Source organism: Heterocephalus glaber, unplaced genomic scaffold (genome assembly GCF_053883595.1).
Source record: "Heterocephalus glaber isolate CG9 unplaced genomic scaffold, H.glaber_assembly_v1.0 deba00001673, whole genome shotgun sequence".
NCBI classification, from domain to species: domain Eukaryota; kingdom Metazoa; phylum Chordata; class Mammalia; order Rodentia; family Bathyergidae; genus Heterocephalus; species Heterocephalus glaber.
In genome coordinates this window covers 1,953,598-1,962,234 of record NW_028258410.1, presented here as the reverse complement: position 1 = coordinate 1,962,234, position 8,637 = coordinate 1,953,598, and the positions used below count along the sequence as shown (strand labels likewise).

Sequence of the window (8,637 nt, the reverse complement as noted above, 5' to 3'; positions counted from 1 at the left end):
GCTTTCAGCTTCTTTCTTAACATCCAATTTTCTGTGTGTTCACCTACTTTCTCTGACCTTTTGTTTCTACTGATATTCTTCAAACCTGAAATCCTCAGAAAAACACAAAAAAGGTCTTAAAAGTTAAAATGTGTACTTTAGAAAGCTAAACCTTCTAAAGTGAAATGGCTTTTGTCCACTCATTTCTTAATAGTTACTGACAACATATTTGACCTCAGGAAACTGTCCAGGTGCTTGGCATGCATCTCCATGCAAAATGAAGATACTTTTTTGCTTATGTGATGAGTAGGCTAAAAAATAAAATCAGCTTAAAAATGAACAAAGAAACAACAACAGAAAAGCAACAGAGGATAATCAGAGTGGATGCTCTCAGCATCTACTTGTCACCTTGATGGTCTTGGCTAGTTCCTCAAACAGCTGGTCAATACTGCATCTATCAGTGCCCCTCAAATCTCTGTCCTTTGGAATGAAGTACATGATGGAGTGCTTGGAAATGACCGTGGTGATTATTTGTATGTAAGAAGTTCTACCTCAATACAAACTCAAATGAAAAACAGTAAAAATGAATCTTCTTTACCTTAATATTTGTGTATGAAGCAGCCCTTGTTTTTAACTAACATCCCAATGCTTTGAAATTCTCCACTGTTCCAATTACCCTGACAACTGTATTTAACATCTTTCTACAGTCAGGATCTAATATTTCAGGCAGTTTGTGTTCACAACCTCTCAGCAGCACTTGAGGGATACTCTTCACTTTGTGGGTAACTCAGTCTGCACTGTCTTCTAAACTATTGTCTAAGTATTTTCAGCTGAAATCTTCCCAGGGTTTAAGAAAGTATTTAGTAGGGAGACTTTATGCTTTTCACTATTAGACTTTTACATTATAGGAGCATAAATATCTACTTAAATATGTAGAAGAAAAGGTTCAGGTAATTTCATATCCATACCCCTTACCTGCAGGAAGAACCCAGGAGGTCTCATGACCCTTCAAGATGAGTCATCAGGTCCTTGAAAGTCCAACTCAGCTGGTGCTCATCAGAGAATAAATGTGGATTTTATCTGTGTGTTGCTCCCAGAGGGGTCTTTGTCCCCAGGTCAGGATTAGGAGTATCACAAAGTAGAAGCTGCATTTGGAGACACATACTCTCTTTTGAAAATTGCCTACTAATTAATATCAATATTTGGCAGCAAAATACCAGAACATGGGGTGGAGATCCACTCTGCATCAGCTTGACTGATGCAATAATTTACTCTGAATGTGACTTCTCTATCTCCTTTTGGGCTAAGTTTTCATCTAAACACTTCAGAGGTCTTTGTGAGGATCAGGATCAAAATCCAATATTTTATTGATAACTTTTTTAAATGATATTTTTATCTTTAACTTTTCTTCATCATCTGGAATAGTTCGTGACAGTGAAAGTATGAAACTGGTAGCATTAAAATTAATCTTAAGGTGCTATCATTCATAATTTTCTTTCCCACATTAATATATTGTTTTTAACAAAGAGGAAGGTCTAGTGACCACAAATTACCTTGTATATCAATTTTGTGAAATGACTGAGGAAAAGTCCTGGTCACTCCCTTTTAAGAGAGGACTAATCTATGAGAAGGGAGTGGGCACCCACAATGTGAGGGATGGGATTTGAAATTTTAAAAAGACTGTATTAGAATGTATAAGCTGTCCAAGATGGCACTTGGATGTAGCCTGAGCTACTGATCAGGCTAAGGTGGGAGGATTGCTTAGCACAGGAGTTCAGGTCAGCCTGGGCAACAGAGCAAGACTGTCTCCCTCTGTCAGTCAATCAATCATTCAGTAACCCATAGAGCATTCAGTATAACCTCTCACACATCATAAGTGGGAGGATTGGTAAATCATTATAAAATGAGCACATCCAGGTAGCCACCACTGTTTGTTGAGAAGACATTGAACAACATTGCAGAAGACCCCTTCTGCCATGCCCAGCCACTAACAACTGCAGTATCTAGGGATCTGACTAAATACACTTTTCTAACTTGCTGTTTTTCAAGTACTTTTGATGTATTTATCAACCTAGGGGTTGATATGCTCTTGTTTAATATGCAAAGAGTTAATCTTGGTAGTAAAAGAACAAAAGCCCTACCAGGTATTAATATATAGCAAGCCAGCTTCAAGTAAGACACTATGGAAAAGGGGAAGAAGACACAAGTACCCCAGGCAGGGGAGAAATGTGAAGTGTGAGATGCAGTGATTTTGTAGAGGGAGAGATTGAAAGAGGGTTGCTGGTGAAGGCAGGCAGAAGGGAAGGGTGAAAGCATTAGTGCAGAGGTACAGAGAATTCAAAGGGAATGGAACTTCTGAAACAAGGCTGAAGGTATTTCATGAATGAACCAAATCTGTTTCTGCCCATGAAGACATTCATCCCCCCTAGGATATTCTGTAATCTCTTTTCTATTTGTTTCCTTGCTTCATTTCAAGGCAAAGATAAAATTATTAGAAACCTTCTGAGACAAAACCAGGCAATATTCTTCACCTGCATTTGCATTGGAGGAGGAAAAGCATTTTCCCTCTGTCTTTACATCAGTGCCAAAGTAACATAAGATTGAGTAATATTTGCTTGGGTGCCTGTTATGTGACTTCTGAAAGTTCATTCAACCTTCTCTAAGCCTCATACTGATAGATAAAATAGACACCAGGTTGTTGGGAGCAATGCTACATAATTCTAGGGATAAATCATTTGGTTAGCCTAGTTCTCTTGCCTGCAGCCCAGCTACAGAATAACTCCAGTTCGGCCTCCGGTCCCAACTGAGACTTCAGTGATCCAGTGATGCTGTGATTCTCCAGGACAAGAAACATCCTGGGAGAACAAACATCTGCTCAGTTCCTCATTGTTCTTGGACTGATTAACATCTTGTTTGCCTGCGATGTACTGAACTCTCTGCAAGCCTTCCGTTACACCTTGTTTATCCCAATGTGAACTATTGAACTCTCTGCAAGTCATCTGTTACATTTATTTCTCCCGATGTACTGAATAAAAGGCGTGGTAAGCTGGGGGCTTTGTCTTTGCTGCCCAGAGCAGCACTGATCAGACCCGAAGCTCAGCTTCTTCTCAGTCTCATTTTTCTACCTTTCCTGTAATTCGCCGTGTGCTGCCGTGGCTCGCAGGAGACCAGGACTCACTGCAGAGGTTCTGGTAACGTCTCCTTCCCCTGTCCCCTACACCAGGTGAATCAATATAGGCTTTGTTAACTTTTTTTCTTTTAGAACCTTACATATAAGAGGAAGTAAAAGGTAAACAAGTAAATGATAGAAGGCTCACTGTAGTCTTTTTTTAGTTAAAATTCTACCCACTTTGTCCACCTATCAAGACACCACATCTAGCCAAAAGTCCTTAAAAAGGAGAAATATTTGTCCCCAATATACCAATGGAGAGGCTGAGAATTACACTGAACAACTTATTTAACCTGAGAGCTAAGTTAGCTAATGAAGTGTCTCGACTTTTTCATTCTATATTTATCTATTATCACTTTATTAAAGCATGAATGGAAGTTTTGAAGGTTCATAGCAATATTGTAATCTTAATGATAGAATCAAATTTGAACCAATCAATAAACAAATAAATATTTATTAATTTCCAGGCTTATATTACAGTCTGATGAATAAAAGTATGGTGATAATCCACAATGTAATTTCACAGATAAAAAATGAAATAGACATTTTACAAAGTGACTCAGAATATAGAACCCAAAATACAATCTTATCATCCTCACAAAAGCTTCCTAAATAAAACTACTGTATGAGCATTCAAGAATATTTTGTTTAGTGAATTTTTGAAATTGAATCAAGAGCATGGGTTTGCCAGGGATTGAAGTTTTCATTTGAAAAGCCAGTCAGGAGGGGCTGAGTGTGTAACTCAGTGGTGGACCAGGGCTTAGCATGCCTGAGGTAGGTCCTGGGTTCACTTCCCAATCCTACCCTCAAAGTGGGCCAGCACTGCAGACACAAGGGACATATGACCACACGTCTCACATAACATACCCTGCATTGCCTGTCTGGGGTGGCTGGCAGTGCTGCTAGCTGACAGCACTAGGTGGAAAACTTCAGTGAATCCAGATAAGCAAGTTGGGTGAGGCTGTGCCTTGGTCCACCTTCGGGGGAGCCCTTACATGGTGCTTCAGCAGGAGGATGTGCTGGCCGAGAATGCTCATTAACAGTGTGACACTGAGAGTTTTCATCTCCAAGAAGCATATTCTGGGGGGACTGGGTTGCCGGTTTTGTCATCGGGCTCCTGTGGCCCCCCTGGCTTTCCCTGGGTCTGGCACAGCCCTGACTCTCTAGGGGGAGGCACATCTCCCCAGCAACTGTCTTCACTCTGCGGCCATGTCCCTGTTCCTCAGGCTGTAGATGAGTGGATTGATCATGGGTGTGAGGATGGTGTAGAAGGTGGACACCGCCTTGTCTTGCTTGGGCTTGTGGTAAGAGTGGGGCATCACGTTGGTGTAGAAGACTGCCCTGAAGAAAATGCTAACCAGCAGGACGTGAGAGGAGCAGGTGGCTCAGGCTCTGCTCCAGCCATCCACCGAGGTCATGCCATGCACGGTGAGCAGTATATGCATGTAGGACACGGTGATGATGGAGATGGGCGCCAGCAGCATCAGCATGCAACACACATCAGGGTCTCATATAGCGACGTGTCCAAACAGTACAGCCTCAGCATGGCTGGGATCTCACAGAAGAAGTGGTTGATATGCCGGGATGCACAGTAGGGGAAACTCATGGTGATGGGCGTCAGCATGAAGCTGTCCAGGGAGCCACCCAGCCAGGAGCCCAGTGCCATGCACAGGCAGACCCTGTGGTTCATGATCACCGGGTAGCTCAAGGGGCTGCACACAGCCACATAGCAGTCATAGGCCATGAGGCCCAGCAGGAAGAACTCTGCCCCAATCAGGGTCACATAGAGGAAGATCTGGACTGCACAGCCCAGGAAGGAGGTGGTCCTTCACTCAGATAGCAGGTCATGGAGCAGCTTGGGGATGGTGACACATATGTAGACCGTGTCCATGAGGGAGAGCTGGTTGAGAAGGAAGTACATGGGTGTGTGCAGGCAGGGGTCCACGTGGATGAGCAACACCATGACCACATTTGCCACAACAATCACCACGAAGATGGAGAAAACCACAGTGAAGATCAGCCCCAGCAGGGTCAGGTGGACAATAAGGTCCAGGAGGATGAAGTCAGTGGAGTTCTGGGATGCAGCCTCCATCTCCCTGTCACGTGGTCACCCTGGGCTGCAGGCAGAGAGTTGGGGTTAGGGATGATCCCATACTTAACAGCACCCCCATGAACCATGTGAGATGACACATGGATAAAGGAGACCATGCCCTTCAGACTCCCGAGTCCTGCTGCAGTGTTAATGATTCATGTGACACTGTGCAGATACATTTCCCTCTGCACCAGGTCATCATAGCCTATACTTTACAGGGAAGGTCTGAGATGTGAATGTAAGGATCCCCCCAGTACTTTAAAAATTGGCATTATCTTTATTTGGAGCCACCTTCTGTGTGCATCCTATAACATCATTTTAGGCTGGAAGTTTCTTGAGGCTGGCCCTGTGCCATATTTCCTAATTGTGTCATAATCTAAGCTCCTTGAACTTGAATTGCTCTTTGCCATTAAGATGATTACATTGTAAAGGTCACACACAGAAATCCACCTGTGACTTAGGAAACTGATATGACGTGAACATGGAGTCAAGTTTTCTAGGTAAACTATGGTTTGGGTGACATTATTACTACAAGGGCCTTGAGAGTTTGGGGCATCAAAAATATAGCATGGCAGTGTTGGTAACCTCATTGGAGGCCAGGGTCCTAGCTGCCTATGGGCAGGTGTGTTGAGAATCATTATGTTCTAGGATGGAGTGTTTTAAATACTTGGAACTGTGTGTTTTCCCAGGTCAACATGGGGTCATAAATCTCAATCTTAGCTACAGGACTTTCGCTTCACATCATGGTTGTGTTTTCTACTTGCACTATGAAGTCTGCTGCAGTGTGTGGCTCCATGCTCTAGTCTAGCTTTCATCCTTGACCTGAGGGTCTCTCAAAACATTGTTCAGCAGGACATGGACAGATTTCCTGCTAGGGAGCATCCTGAAGCTTGCAGGATATGATGTTATTTTAGGAATCCATTGCTAATGAGGGTATCTGTCCTATATCTATATTTATTTTGCTATTTTATCATTGCTCCCTCATGTTTATAAGTAAAAACAGCTACAGATAGTAAAGAAATTCTTTAAGTTAGAGGAAATAAGGTGGAATAATATTAAAATGTCCTTTAATTAAATAGAAATAATTCCTATGCTCTTTTTTCCAGAGCAAAGCAAATGCACACCTCTTTGATATATTCAGGGATATTAAGACATGAAATTTCAGCTTTCATTATTAGATCATGGTGCACTTTGCTACATTTCAGTGACAATGTTAGAAAAGGCATGCTTTTGGAAAATGGACTGTCCATTGATATTATAAATACATCTAGTGGTTCCACAGTAGTCAAACACATAGGATATGAAGCATCAGGGAGAAAAAAAATATACCAGAGGTTGAAAAAAATAATAGAATCAATAAAGGACATTTTTACTTCTTAGTGTTCATCCAAGATGGAGATTTATTATGGGTAATAGTCCAGATAAAGGAGTAAAATTACAAAGGAGAAAATACAAAGTTTCTGTGCTGAAACTTATATCTGCCATAGGTTATCAGTGAAGGAGGAGAAATAAACTGAGAATCAAATATTGATTCTAAACTAGGTTGAAATAGGTCAGCAATTTTTGCCTCCTTAATAAGTGAAACAGCTTCTTAATGACCACAGCTCTGGCCTATAGGCAAAGAGAGTTCATTTAAAGTCATTTTGACTAAGCTTCCAGAAGAGCTCTTCTGGGAAAATTGGTTGGAAATTAAAATATTCATGCCAGCAAACAACTCATTTTGACCAAAAATCTTTGTTTTCTTTCTCTGGATTTAATTTTTCTTTCAATAGAAGCATGGAATTATATCACTAATTGAAACTACCATGTATCTCTAAGGGTAGAGTATTATTTTTTGTAAATGAGGAAAAGTGTGAGGACAGCATATATATGAAAATATTTGTAGGTACAACTAAAGAAGTGAAAGACATCAGCAGGTGTAACAGGAGACACAGTAAGTTATATTGTTCCTGAACCAGAAACAACAAACATAGCTGGCTGTGTGCCATTCACTTTAGAAGTTCTGCTTTCTCCTTAAGATGTAACAAAGAAGATTCTGTGTGTCAGCTCTAGTGATATCTTCCAAATTGATCCACTTGACAAGCTTACCCTGGGCCACAGGCTGAAATACCCTCGAATCATGAAATGTTTAAAGAGCATTTGTGTAATGACTGCTTTGGAAAAAGTAGCATACCTTATGAGCCAAGAGAAGTTGGGGTCCACTCAGGGAAAACAGTGGCACTAGAGGTGGAAATTCATCTGAATTAAAAATTTCAGACTTGAAAATGGAAAGACCCATTGGAGTACTAAAAACAAAGATACCTGGGTGGCAGATGGTGCAGCTAATGTCAGGAAAGTCTTGCATGCATGCATTGACACATATGTGGAGGGAGGGGAGGGAGGGAGGCCCAGTGCAACCCCAGCTAAGACCACTTTGGAGATCCCAGGGGTGTGGAGTACAAGGGGCTGAAAAATGAGGGCTTGGAATATATGCTCAAAATATCAAGCAACAGGCTGTAAGAGTGAGTTATTCCAGCAGGAAGTCACACAATAAAACTATCTTTTCAGAAAAATATATCTAGCAGTTTTATAGTGGTGAAATCCACATCATTGCTATTAATTACTACTAGTAAATTTCTATAGCCACAACAGACTGATCACTGAGCTCTTCTTTTGTGTACACCTGCTCTCCCTGTTATCTTTGTCTGTTTCTAAATTAAGAACCATTGCTTCAGATACTGAATAATAAGACATCACTCCCCCTTTTCTATGCCAGTTTAGTATCCAATGATGTGAATTTCCCCCCATTCCTTCACCTTCTCTGTAGTTCTCATGATCATGTATTTCTGGAGATTTCCTCTCATATGCTCCACTCATTAAATGCTAAGTGATTCCATATCAGTTACACAGGTACAATAGGGAATCCCTGTTATAGAGAATGAGCACCCTACTTTCCCTCCTCATTTTCACAGACAATTTAGAAATTTTCACAGTAGACATTAAAGAAGATAGGAGAGCCTCTTCTTATTTCAAAAAAATTAATGCTGTAATGACATGTGGGTGGCAGCTATTGAACACCCACTAAACCAGGAATTAGTTCCGTAGGAAGATTGTGCATGATGCCAACATATCTAAAACAAATATTTTAAAAGATAACAACAATGAACCAGAAAAAAGTACACCTGGGCTCCTAGAGCACTGGGTGAAGGTTCCAGCTGCCCTGCCAGAAGGGGTCTGCTACTGTCTCCTTGGAGATGCCCTCCCAACAGCAGGGTGGGCATGGATGGCAGCAATGGAAGCCAAAGCATCTGGCATACACATGGCACATTTATTTCACCCCACTGATGGCATAGAGAAGGAAATAGGCATCACGAGAGGCAGAGAGTTTATTCAGAAGCAGCAGTGATGGCACAAATTG

The 8,637-nt window shown here is 41.5% G+C and overlaps 1 pseudogene; it reads right to left on the bottom strand.

Annotated features, from left to right (window-relative positions):
* Window positions 1-4,254: 4,254 nt before the first annotated feature.
* LOC106009064 (olfactory receptor 2T2-like) lies at window positions 4,255-5,240 on the bottom strand (annotated as a pseudogene).
* Between the last annotated feature and the right edge of the window lie 3,397 nt (window positions 5,241-8,637).